Source organism: Diuraphis noxia, unplaced genomic scaffold, assembly GCF_037042655.1.
Source record: "Diuraphis noxia isolate RWA-SAM2 unplaced genomic scaffold, SU_Dnox_SAM2 contig0005, whole genome shotgun sequence".
NCBI classification, from domain to species: Eukaryota; Metazoa; Arthropoda; class Insecta; order Hemiptera; family Aphididae; genus Diuraphis; species Diuraphis noxia.
This window is the reverse complement of record NW_028301715.1, coordinates 7317941-7332831: the sequence shown is the minus strand read 5'-3', so window position 1 is coordinate 7332831 and position 14891 is coordinate 7317941. Positions and strand designations below refer to the sequence as shown.

At 26.9% G+C, this 14891-nt stretch overlaps 1 long non-coding RNA gene across 2 annotated transcripts in view; it reads left to right on the top strand.

The window, feature by feature from the left end:
* Positions 1–14891, top strand: part of LOC149054838 (uncharacterized) — a 68258-nt gene that overhangs the window by 32947 nt on the left and 20420 nt on the right. The gene's annotated exons all lie outside the window — the stretch shown is intronic.

Genomic DNA, 14891 nt, shown 5'->3' with positions numbered 1-14891 from the left:
AATGTATTCTAAAAATGTAGCGCAAGTGTCTATGAATTATATTTAAAAGAATTTTTTTTTAAATATTGATTAGAACAAAAGTTATTTCATTTGTCAGAATGTCAGATCTCTGTAGGACACACTGTATATTATCTATATTTACAAGCAGTTTATCAAATCAATCATATTTGTTATTAAATTCGGAAATATGATAATTATTATTTCGATATTGACAATAATATTATTATATCGATAAGAATATAATACGTTTTTAAAGTCCAGTCCCCAGTGTTGTTTTCGCGCTTGTTGCACGCATTTTTACAATAATTATGCACTTATGATGCATTTATACAAAGTGTCCATAATTATTCGGTAAATTATTTTCTCTCACAGTTACGTTACCATTATTGTTTGGTGTGAACTTTCAAGCCAACTTACTTGCAGTTTTTTGTGACTTTGAACTTCAATAATAAACTAAAAGGTAAGTAAAAATTATATTTTTTTTTTTTTGTAAAAAGGCTGTTGGAGATTGTACATGTAATTATTCTTTTATATTTGTAATTAGTAAATATTATAGTTTACTGTCTTCCGTTGTGTGTTTTAAAAAATAAATTTAATGCTCATTAATATTATTATTTTGTATCTAAATATCTAATGTGGATAATGTCTCGAGGGTAAGTTTAAATCTCTAATCTTGTTTTCGATACTGTTCCCAAGAACCCTTCTATTCAACTCCTCAGAATACATTAGTCACACGATATCCTTAATATTTAATTTATAGTAGGTAACGAAAATCAGAATATATAATTTTATTCAATCGTTGCAATTTTTATTTGATGATAAAAACAAAGTACCTATCTTAAAACGTACATCATATATATACTAGTTCAACGTTAAGTGTATATTTTCTTTTTAAGATCAACAAATTGATATATTTCACGTTTATTGAACAACTGAAATATAACATATGATAACTAAAAACCAATTTCTCATAAATGAATCAAACGAATTTATAACAATTTTATTAATGTCCATCGTAATAATATCATGTCTACCAGATTAACTATATGTTGCGCAAGGTTATCATAAAATAATATTTTAATATCATTATGAAGGCATTATAGTGATTAGTAGTCAATCCACCTAATAAATTATACGAGTATATGTTTTGTGGGAAACTAATAATAACTATCGAAATCTATATTTAATGCACATGAATATGGAATATAGAATGTTCTTAATTATTTACTGTTTGGAGTATTGAAAAGCGCATCATTGCAGTGTTATTACAGTATTATTGTATTATACATTTTGATTATTTGAAATATTGTACGAAAATACAAAATCAAAATACGAGAACTGAATTATAAACAGAAACTGATTCAAAGATTAACATAATAATCACCAACAGTAGAATATAGATTTAGTTAAAAATGGTTTTATTGATTTTTTTTTCATAAATGAAAAATTTAAAAATGATTGTTTTTTATCACAGCCATCCATGTTTATTATTTTGTTAATTAACTACTACACTGGTAAATTAAACTTTCAGAGCTTTTTTTTTTTTTTTTGCTATTATAAAATTTTTTTCGACAAAAAACCAATCATTGTACGACGATAAATTAAATTAAAGCATAAAATAGTTTACGGGTTTAAAAAAAAAAAAAATAGCACCATCACAATTAACACAACTACGCCGGTAATAATGTTTAAACACTGTAATCTATCAAAGTTTAATTATTATAATAATAATTTGAAGCGAACAGCTATAAAAAAAAAAAAAAATACAACTTATATTAAAATAGCTAAATCATAACTTCAATTGTAATTTGCTTGCAATATTATTAAAATTATTGTTCATGATATATTACCATAATATTGTAATAGAGAATAATTTAATGTTTGTAAAATGTCGTATATGCGTGTTTATTAATATATTATTGTGTTGTAAAGTTGTTTTACTCAGCACTTTTAAAGGATTACAGAATGATAATTTTTGGTATGTTTGTTTTTGTGTTTTTAAGCTAAAATTGTCGAGACAAAACTTTTAAGCTCGAATTTCGTCTTATTCTTGATTATGTAATTTTAAAATGCATATAAAAAATATACTATGTTTATTATTACTATGATATAAACCACTACTAAAACTATAATATTAGGTTAGATTATGTGTTCATGTATAAAAGTATTAATAGTATTCTGAAATAATATATGCGACTTATATCAAATGCATTATAACCTAGCTGCAAGTGAGCTATTAAAAGTTATAGTAGGTATACAAAATGCATTATTAGTTGAAACTTTTAAAAATGTTATGCCGATTTTTATCCGATTTAATAATAATTAATCATTTACTATTTTTGAAACTTATCAAACTAGTAAGAATGCGTAACTTATAGTTTATATATATTACATAATATAATATATTGATGGTCATCTCAATAAAACAATATGAATAAAATAAAACACGTAATTCAAAATAGGAAAATGAACGAAAGTATTATTGAAGTTTTGTTTATTATTTCTCGTTTCTTAAAAAAAATATTTCAAGTTTACATGCAAAGAAAAAAATCATTTTTTACTATTACTTACTTTAAAATTCTAAAAATTTAAGCAAAAGATATATTTGGTACGTGATTTGTAAGATGTCTTATATTATATATATTTCTCTTTTGAATAATATATAACTTTATAACTCAAAAACTTTGCGAAACTTACATTAAGGTCGAGTTTTTTCTCTTTTATTTAGTCACTAAATATGTGTGGTATATAAATACATTTACAAGTAAAAATATAAATATACGTTATTTTTTAAAGTATAATACTTTGAGTTAAAAATAAATTGACACTTTAAAGATGAGCAATACTTTATTTAAACTTCGTTGAAAACATCTTAAGTATACGATTAAAAAGTTATTAATAATACACTTATAATTAAATGTATTAGTAAATCTCATAAGCGAAAATCAATACTTATTAATTTGTCTCAGTATTTAATGAATATTAAAATAACATAATTTGAAATTATTCCATCCTGATTCAAAAAATACGTCAAACTATTTTGTAAGCATAATAATTACTAAAACCATTTTGACTAAATGTACTTATAATTTTATTCCATCGAGTTAAAAGTTTGTTTTTTTTTATATTTATATTCCTTTTTGATAATATTATATAATAATATGTAATATAATAGTGAGCAAATATGTCTATGATTTAGAATGTTCTCAATGCAATTGACATCATAAATTTATTATCTGTATATTATAATTACCCATTGAAAAAGTCAAGTTTTATATTTGAATTATTATATGAATCATATATAAATATGACCTTTATGATTTTCCAGGAAAATGTATTCAAAAACCAATGTTACATGTCAAATTACTGTCAAAATACGTGACATATCTTATTTGAAGAACATATATTACTTGATTAAAACATAAAATAAGACAGGTTTTATTTTTACAAGTTGTATGATATTTTACTGTGAATTACTTTTCAAAATGTATGTGCTCATGTGTAGTTAATTTGTTATTCACGTTTTGAACGTCACGAAAAAAAGATAATAATCAAATATGATATTTTTCACTACTCTTAAGTAGATAAAATGTATAGATATAGTACAAAGAAGATCATAATATTATTGTATTTCCTAATAATTATATTCTTTTTTTTAGTCATTTCATGAATTTCATTTTTAGAAATTAAAAAAAAATGCACTGATGAACTCGATCAATTCAACATTTAAGCAAGCAAAATATGTATTTTTTTTTTTAAAAAAAAAACCTTAATACAGTGCTTTGGGTTTTCGCCTGAATATGTGTACTTATGGCTTCTAAATAATGTAAAATGTTAAGCTATCCTTTGAAGCGTATAGTATAATAAATGTACTCAACGAACAAAATATGTAATGTAGTAAACTATAGTCTAAAGTAAATTTGACAATTATTAGTCATCGTTTGAAAACCTATGGAAAGCCATTAATCAGAATTTTACCAAGTTTTATCATAATAATTAAATGAAATTTCAAATTGTGTATGTACTATGAATATGGGATGCCAAAAAGTTTTTAACGGAAATTCTTGTAACACACGACCCTGTACTATAATAATATAATATGTGAAGATTCATGATATGTAATATTTGCGTGAGACTTGTAATATTTATTAAAAAACTTAACAGTAATATAATGTTAAAAATATTATAAGCTGCACTTATTAGCAATAGTTAAGCTATAGTACTTATACCTACAAGTCAATAACTACTATGGATGATAATATTCCTGATAATATAATTTTTTGTATCATAAAAATCGGATGTCTTTTACAAAGTTCGGAAATTAAAATATTCAATTAATAAAAGAATATCAGATAACAATACCTATGCTGTGTAAAAAATAATATAATATTGATGCTTTGAATAATTGTTGAAAAACATTTCAGGTTTTTTGGTTGGTATTTGTACTGTTTGGAACAATGTGTTCAGTATCAATTTCATTTATTCATAAACATGAATATTTTTTTGAAAATATATATCTTATCAAATATATATATTATATAGTTGTGGCGTGGTGGAAAAATCTTCACATTTTGATGGAATTAGGACATAGTCCTCCTAAACTATAGAACCGTGTACAAATACCGAATGCACAAAAACAAAATAAATAATGTAACATTGATTTACAGCTGATATAAAAAAAGTATAGTGTTTCAAATATGAATAAATTATTTCTGAAAACAAAGTGATAGAACTACTACTGCAGCTATTAATAATGGTGGGAAATATAAACGAGATGACGAATATTCTACAATGAACTCTGTATCGTAAAATATATATTTTACGACGAAAATGATAGATGATACAGTTTAATCGCCAATTCTTGAGAAAAAAAAAATATCAAATTGAAGGTCTGAAAATGAATGAAATAAAATATAAAATGCAAAGTTACTCCAATAATGAATATTTTAGATATGAAACATTGAATTAAAAAAACGTACCTTGACAATAATTATTCAAACGCTACATATTATATTGATTTTACATTGTGTTGAGTAGAGTAACGGAAATATGGTGTATAATATTACGGTAAACGATTTATCACATGTTTTAACAAGTAGATTTTACTAACCGACTATATAATGTTATTATTATGTATGTATCACAATGTTTTCTCTACCCTAAGATTTCCAACTTTATGACAAAAAAAGTTTTTTTTCCATCGCATGTATTAGAAAATAAAAAATTTACATTACTAACATTTTAGTGATATGTTTTTCTCAATGTAACTGTTTTAGACAATTTAAATGATACATAATATCAATCGCTTTAAATTTATGAAAAATGTAACTCCTCAATTTTACGAACCTAATCTTCAAGGTTAGGTTCATCAAAACAATAAATGATACTGAACAAAATATTAAGTTAATTTACAGCATACAAATCTGTAACAAAATGTTGGCCTATATTATCATAAGTAATGAAGTATACTTAAATGTATCATAATAATATATTTTATAATATTATTAGATATTTTCAGAAGAAGTTGCATCATAAAGACTTTTATCAATTGAATTCTATAAAAAATAAAAATATGGATAATTTTATTAGTTCAAGACTTGACTAATATATTAATTTTACATAAAAATGTTCTATGTTGCGTGCATTTTCTTTATTGGATAATGTACAAAAAATCATGTTTTTTTTTTTGTATATTCGCGATAAAATCTTCTACTTCAAAGCATATTATGATGTTTAGTTTGCATTATTTCAATGTTCTAAATGAAATTTATTGAGTTGGTTAATCTCCCACGATCGGCGCTTTTAGGGTTTACAGCGTAAAGCCGTAAAGGTCTTAAAAACATTCTATTGTACTTACCTTCTGTAATGGCAGCAGAGTTAACGTAACATTTTATGTCTGATTTTATGCACATACACTAAATTTAAATTTTGTTTCTTATGACTACAATTATGAAACGCTTAAAACCAAATGATTCTTTCAACATTTCCCCGAAAAATATAATAAAATTACAATGTACGATTTATCCGATTAACAAAGATTCATCCTGAAAACAGTGAAAGAAAATAATCAGAATGCAACTGAAGTTGAACTTGGTGAGATTTTTTTTATCAATATTTTTTTTAGTAGAAACTCCCAAGTTCAATATCTCTGAACTAATTAAATCCTACTAGCCAATGTTAGTTAGGTGCTTATTTTAACGTTACTTTTACAATCCAATTAATGGTATTTTGAGTAAGAGATAATAGAATATAGTCTAGTGATAATATCTTTATAGTATTGTTTAAAATCGCTTATGTAACTTATTTAATTGAGGAAGTAATTAAAAACTAACTAAATTAGAATTAAATAAATTATTATACTATGACATAACATTTTATTGCATACTGTCGTATATTGTAGACAGTCGTCAAAACAATATTATTATACGTATACATACATGTATGTGTAATTTTAATTGTAAATATTATTAGCATAGGTCAGTGAAGCTAGATATATGCTGAGGTAGCATACATATTTCCTATAAAACGTCGCCAGACACACAGGCGCGAGTATAGTCCCGTTGTCGCAGAGTGATTCGGCGAGAACGTAGGTACGACGGTTGTACGTGTGAAACGGCGACCACAGTTGTACGAGCTAGGCAATCTGGATTTGCTAAGTGTTTTATTTATATTTGTTTTAATTCATTATAAGTGTTTCCGACCTGAAAAGTCGAGTTTAATATTATTATTTCAAGTCTTCTTCGTTCGTACATTTATACCGGAACAGTGTTCTGCAGACACACACGCCTATAGACGTACGTTTCCCCAGCCCCCCCATATATCACTTTTACCAAATTTTCTTTTGCCAACATTTAGTACGTCATTTGTTTGTATTTGTTTGACCAAACTCAGAATTTGTTTGATGTCGGTTCACCTCGGAAAATCGGTTTTCCATGTACGGGACTGGAGAAACGTTTTCTTAGAAACTCTCTCCCTCCTTAGCACTGTAAATAATAGACTTAGAGACATTTTTTTTATCAATATTTTTTGCGTCATTGGTTTGTATTTGTTTGACCACACTCAGATTTTTTGATGATGAAAAAATAAAAATGTATTCTAAAAATGTAGCGCAAGTGTCTATGAATTATATTTAAAAGAAATTTTTTAAAAATATTGATTAGAACAACAGTTATTTCATTTGTCAGAATGTCAGATCTCTGTGAGACACCCTATATATTATGTTGTTGAAAACTTGTTAAAAATGAATACAATTTTTATTTTTATAATATATACCTACTGATTTGTGTTTATTTAATGTAATTTATATTTATATTATATTATTCTCGTTATTGATATTATAATATGTTTAATATATAATTTACCACGCTTTTAGAACATTTGAAAGTGAATTTCGTGAATCATCTTATAATATAGTTCCTATTTTGCATATAATAAATATATTTTACATTGTTTATAATTACATTGACACCAAAATATTACCTAAGATTTTAGGAAAAGCATCAAATAGGTTTTCAGTTTTTGTATACAAATACCTATACTACAGAGTGATTATTAAATTAATCTCTGATTAATTTATCAAACAACACTCATTATTTCAAAAGGTATTGACTTTTTTCAAAATATTTTTTACATGGTTTCAATTTGTTAAAAAACCAACGTTTTTATTAAAAAAATAATATTTTTAAATATTTTTTATCCAATTCAGTTTTTATGTTTTTTACTTTTTTGAAGACAACATAGAGTTTTCATTTCATATTCCGAAGCAGAATATTTTTCTAAGTATTTTGATATATGAAAATCAAATTTGGGGCTAGTAGTTTATGAGTTATAAGTATTTAAAGTTTAGATTGGCAGAGTGGTGAGGTACGGGGTTACCCCGCAAATTGTTTGTCCACTACTCCGCTTGTCTAAACTTTAAATACTTATAACTCATTAACTTCAGAAAATTAGGGATTTTAATCTGGAAAATTAAGGAGATGATTGTCCGGAAAATATAAAGGATGATTATTCGGAATATTAGGGATGATTTTCCAGATGATATAGAGGACGATTTTCCAGAAGATATAGGTGGTGATGATTTGGATGGTATAGGGGAAGATTATCAGGAAAATTTAGTAGTCCGATTAGTGATCGTCCGGAAAACTTAGGGGAAGATTATCTGGAAGATATAAGGGTTGATTATCCCATAAAATTTAAAAAATACTATCATAGAATTATTATTTAAATGTCACATTGATATGATAAGGGGGGGGGGGTAATTCCCACCCCCGTATCTACGGTTGTGTGCATAAGGGAGGTAGATAATTTATTGTAAAGTTTAATCTTAATGTTATTTACTTTTATTATAAATGTTAGGAGTTTCAAAGTTGGAATTTTGACAAAATACATAACAATTATGAAAATTCGCAAATTATTTTAAGCTAGAAATTCATAAAGAATTTTCTTTTTCTAAGAATCAAGGTTCTTTACAAGTTTGTCAATCTTTAACACAAAAAAATGTCCACCGGAAATTCAAATTAAATTTTTATGAGCATTTGAAATTTAAATTTTCACATTTTCTTATTTTGGTATAACTCTAATCAAATGACAGCAGATACTTATATATATATAGGGGATGATTATCCTGAAAATTTAGGGGATGATAATCCGAAAAATATAGGGGATGATAATCCGGAAAATATAGGGGATGATAATCCGGAAAATATAGGGGACGATTTTCTGGATTATATAGGGGATGGTTATCCGGATGATATGGAGGACGATTTTCCAGAAGATATAGGGGATGATGATTCGGATGGTATAGGAGAAGATTATCTGGAAAATTTAGGTGAAGATTATCCGTAAAATATAAGGGATGATTATTCAGAACATTTAGGGGATGATCGTCCGGAAATTATAATGGATGATTTTTCAGAAGATGTAGGGAATACAAATCTGGAAAATATAGGGGGTGATCAACCGGAAAAATTTAGGGGATGATTATCCGGATGTAGGGGACAATTTTCCAAAAGATATAGGGGAAGATTATCCGAATGGAATAGGTGAAGATTATCCGGAAAAATATAGGGGATGATAATCCGGAAAATATAAGGGATGATTATCCAGCAAATTTAGGGGATGATTTTCCGGAGGGATGATCATCCAGAAAGGGGATGATCAACTGGAACAATTAATGGGACGATTTTCTGAATTATATAGGGGATGATTATCTGGGTGATTTAGGGGACAACTTTCCTGAAAATATAGGGGATAATTTGGAAAATTAGGAATGATTATCTGAATTATATAGGGGATGGTTTTTCAGAAGATATAGGAGATAATTATGCGGATGATATAGGGGAAGATTATCAGGAAAATTTAGTAGATGATCGTCCGGAAAACTTAGGGGAAGATTATCTGGAAGGTATAAGGATTGATTATCCTGTAAAATTTAAAAAATACTATCATTGAATTATTATTTAAATGCCACATTAATATCAAAATTTAAAAATTTAGTGCTCATAAAAATAAAGTTATATTGATATTTAAAAAAAAAATTGAAAAGGATTATTATTAAAATAATTTTAGGTTCTGAACGGAGTTATTTGAATTTACAATTATGTGTTTTTTTCTCTGTATATAAAACTTGCAAAATATTTTGAATCATGTTGAGCTATTTAAAGGCATATGAAATTGAAAATAATATTTTTTTTAAAAAAAATTGTGAAATCCACCATCATTTTTTATGAGATTAATTTTGACAAAATTCGTAAAGTATAGTGTACTATTCGTTTTGTTGTATCATTGTAATGCGTATGCGTACATTATTTTTTAGTTTTTCCAAACTACGGAAGTATTTACCTGTGCAAACTTTGCGTATAATTTATCTATCTTTATTCCAATCAATATTTCAATATGGTTTATTGGTCTGGGGAGGTCTGAATGAGTTTGCGGTTAGACCTTTAAAAATGTTACAAAGAAAGATTATTAGGATCTGTTTATGCAAAAATAACTTAGTAGGCTCTTCAGGAGATAATTTTAAACTGTTCAGAGTGTTACCATTCGAGAGTGTATATAAGAAGGTAACTATTCTATATGTAATACAAAATTATGAAACATTTGTAGATAATGAAAATATAGGGAAAAAAAGAGAAGTAAGAGCATTTGATGTGAATATAACTTATTACAAAAAAGCATTTGGCCAAAAATTCATTAATTATTTAGGTCCAAAATATTTTAATTTAATGCCACTACATTAAAAAAAAACGCATTTACTCTACATCTGGGAATCTTAAAATTTCAAGTATAAAAGAGCAAATTAACTTATGATTATTTTGTCTATTAAGCGTATAAAGATTAAAATGCAACATTATTAAATTTATTTCACATAACCATTTCTTGTTTCTATATGTAACAATCTTAGATTTTTAATTCTAGTCCCCCTCCTTAACACTGTAAATAATAGACTTGCAGGAATTTTCTTTTATCAATATTTAGTGCGTCATTGGTTTGTACCTATTTGATTGACCGCACTCAATGTTTTAAAAATTTAAATTTCAAATACTCATAATAATCTTATTTGAATTTCCAAAACGAATAATTTTTTTTTATCTACCTCCCTTAAGCATATGCTTGTGATGGAGATAGAGATTTACATTTAATAGTGTACCTATACATTTGTGTCTATCATTATAAAATGTAACTCTCTATCTCCATCACAAGCATATAGATAATTTATTGTAAAATTTAATCTTAATGTTATTATTTACTTGTATTATAAATGTTTTCTTTACAATAAATTCTTTCAAAAAAAAAAATTATTCGTTTTGGAAATTCAAATAAGATTATTATGAGTATTTGAAATTTAAATTTTTAAAACATTGAGTGCAGTCAATCAAATAGGTACAAACCAATGACGCACTAAATATTGATAAAAGAAAATTCCTGCAAAGTCTATTGTTTACAGTGTTAAGGAGGGGAGAGTTTCTAAGAAAACGTTTCTCCAGTCCCGTACACGGAAAACCGATTTTCCGAGGTGAACCGACATCAAACAAATTCTGAGTTTGGTCAAACAAATACAAACAAATTACGTACTAAATGTTGGCAAAAGAAAATTTGGTAAAAGTGATATGTAGGGGGCTGGGGAAACGTACGTCGCCTATAGTCAATGAAGTTTATTTTAATCCGAATAGCACTACGGCTGTGCGTCCTAATAGTCATTTCCAATTTTAGGAAACGGACGTGGAATCGACAAACACACACCATCATATCTATAAATTACGATTGCTAATCTAAATTTATTTTTGAGAGAGTCACTAGCATAGAACTCACGAAGGTGAGGCGTATTAGTTGGTTCGCCGCGTGTTGGCTAATACGGGTTATACCACAATACAGAGATAGATTATATTATAGCGTTGTTAGATAAGTTAAAACTTAAAAGGCACTAACTGCTAGCCGAGCGTTTCAAATAAATGGTAACTCGATAACTTTTTATAACTACGATTAAAACCATTGAATTAATTAGTACTTAATATTATTATGGATAAGTTCACTTACTTGATGAATTCGGGGCTAATCGATAATATTACATATTGTAATAAAACAATTGTATTAAGATGAGTCGACGTATTATTCGAAATTTTTATTCTGCACGTCTCTATTAGAGTGCGTTATTAATACGTTTTACGCCAATCATTACCAATTGAAATTATTCCATTTAATTTAACTCACTACTACTCATAGTGGCAGACGTTTAACATAATTAATTTAAGTCGACTGCTCAAAATATATTGTTATTATTATTATAAGGATATTGGCGCTCGTATTGGTATTTTAGCAGAGCATCTTAAAATAATATATTACACTATACCTATATACTGTTATTGGTTTTCGACAAAGTACGGCTATACATGCAGGGTTCCACCTAACACTCGTGGATTTCGCAGTGCGGCTTGACCTCATTCTAATATCTATAGTTTAGCGGTTTTACTCTAAAAAATCGAGTAAGTGCAGGGGTAAGCTTTACTGTTCGTAGTTAGATGTCGTCTGGCTAGATGAGGAGGATTCACTGTAATGGCGAATGTGCTCAATTTTAATTCAAAGTGATATAAATAAAAATCGTATACGAAAAACGATTCTTAGCGAAGGTGGTCAGTGGTCACTTTCATGAGCCATAAAACACTCATTATTTATAAAAACTATTTACTTTTTTTTCAAAATGTTAGATAAATACATGCTGTTCTAAAACTATATACATTTTTAATATTTTTCACCCTTATATTTATTACTAATAAATTATTAGGTAAACCACTATCAACTTTTGATTTTTAAATGGCAACCTATATTAAAAATATCATAAATTAATAAGGCTATTTTTTAAATAAATTTTTACCTTTAAATTTTCATTTTTCGTTAATCCGTTAACGAGATATTAGCTCCCAAAGTTGGATGGTTTTGGGGTGGTGTTGTCCTGTGTAAATATGTTTACCTATTTTGGGGCACAACTTAGGCTTAACTATCGTACTTACTGAATTTATTAGAAAAGTGTATTATGTTTTACGCTACAGTACAAAAAACCCAATTGCTGCGGCCGCGGCCGCGGTAATGAAATGGTATAACACATGACACATAACTTTGGGAGATTATATCTCGTCAACGGATTAACGAAAAATGAAAATTTAAACGTGAAAATTCATTAAAAAAATAGCCTTATTAATTTATGATATTGTTAGTGTAGGTTGCCATTTATAAAATCAACAGTTGATAGTGGTTTACCTTATAAATATAAGGGTGAAAAATATTAAAAATGTATATAGTTTTAGAACAGCATAGATCTAAAATTTTGAAGAAAAAAAAAATTTGAAAAAAGTAAATAGTTTTTATAAATAATGAGTATTTCACGCCTCGTGAATCACCCTGTATACTATTACTAATAAGTGTGTTTTATAATATTATTGCTATCAATGTAATATATTACAGTAATAGGTCAAATTGATTTTTGCCGAAAAAATTGCATTTAAAAATGTCATTATGTGTATAAAATTTCTTGGAATTTTAGAAAAGTTGAAAAAACACATTTAACACATTTGAAATCAAAACATTTTTATAGCCCCAAAACATAACGACAAGCTCGAATATGATAACAGTTCAAAATCAATAAGTCGTTCATCGCCCCGCCAAGAATCTTAAATATAATTATGATAAAATATTTATTTTAAAACGACACGTCAGCGTAAGTTGTATACGAATATAATAAGAACATTAATTTGTCTTTGTTTTATTACACAGGAATGACGAATAATACGTGTGGGCCGCGTCCGACACGCATTGTTCTCGAACGGTCATGACTATACTAAAGTTGATCTCAAAGATCTATCGTAGTACTATATTATTAGTATTCGTCCTTTGAATGAAAATACACTTAACAAATGTAAATCGCATTTAAATTGGCTCAAACATGCCAGGACTGAAAAAAAAAATAAAAGATAAAAAACGAGATCAATGTGTTTTGTAGCGGAAACTATTCGATAAACCAGTATGATATTATTTTTTTTAAATATAATACTCGACTTAAATGTGTTATTATTATTATTATTATTTTCATAATAAAATATATTATAATTATATATTAGATTTTTTTGCATTTGCTAATTATTAAAAGTTCGCACGTTAAAAAAAAAAATAACAATAATAACACATTATCATAATAATCTTCAAATCGAGTGGTTAACAACTAGCTCGGTATCTAATTATTTATTACTTTCACAATTGGACGGGTATCTGCAAGGTTTAAATATTATGTTCACTTTCAAAAACTTTATTTAAAACAAAATGTATTAGAGTAGTTAATCGTACCTTCACATTATCAACATTCAATTCGTTTTAAAATGTATATAAGGTCGTCGTATTTTAATTTATAGTTATCAATCTAAATACGTTCAAAATTGAATTTTATAGATTTGTCTACGGAAATATTATAAAATATTTTTTGTAGAAAATTGTATTCGTAATTACACTAAACTATTTTAAATTTATTATATGGAAGTTCAATAAACTAATTATAATTTCATAATTTATCTTCTTCCATGTATCATGTTATGATTTTTAATTATAAATAGTAACAATAGTGGTTTGTTTTCCTAGATTTTCATGCACATAAAAATAAGTTACTTTTATTTCCATTAGATTATACGCCATATTCAATTAATTTATGCATAAATGCTGTTAAATTTAATTCATACGGGATTGTCATTTATTCCTGTCATAAATTTGATTAAATTTACTATCACGATATGTTTGAAGTCTTTTGTCCGAATTTCAAACGTTGATTATTAACTTTTAATTAATTGAAATAAATAAAGAACTGGAGTATATGGATTTTGGTCATCACAATAGTTTGTTGATACTGTCAATTATTTTTATTAATTACATATATCTAATTCTTGCTGCTCACGATCATCATAAGTCCAGTCAAATATATTCAAGCTTTCAACTATTATTGTAATACATATTTAAATTTTGTGTTGAATTCGTGTCTTCGATCACGAATTCCTACCTGCAGCTAGTGAAGCTGATTGAATCCAGTTGGTGGTCAATGGGTAGATCTTCCACCCACCTGATGAAAACCGTAATCGGTTGAAAATATTTAAGACCCATTTTCGTTTGACAGTTGAGTTAAATATTTAGATTAAACGCAACTTCAATATTAAATAAGTATAATTTAGAGTCTGAGATGCTTCGTAGCATAAATAGTTGACGATTTGGTAGAAATATTGTCTATTTTCACGGTATCCCGACCGCCGCCGATTCAATCCAATAGCATATAATGATGGATATAATATATCTTCTAGTGGTCAGATGAAGTCGAAATTCCACGGCCTCAATAATCATTATGTCCCATGGCGTGTAACATA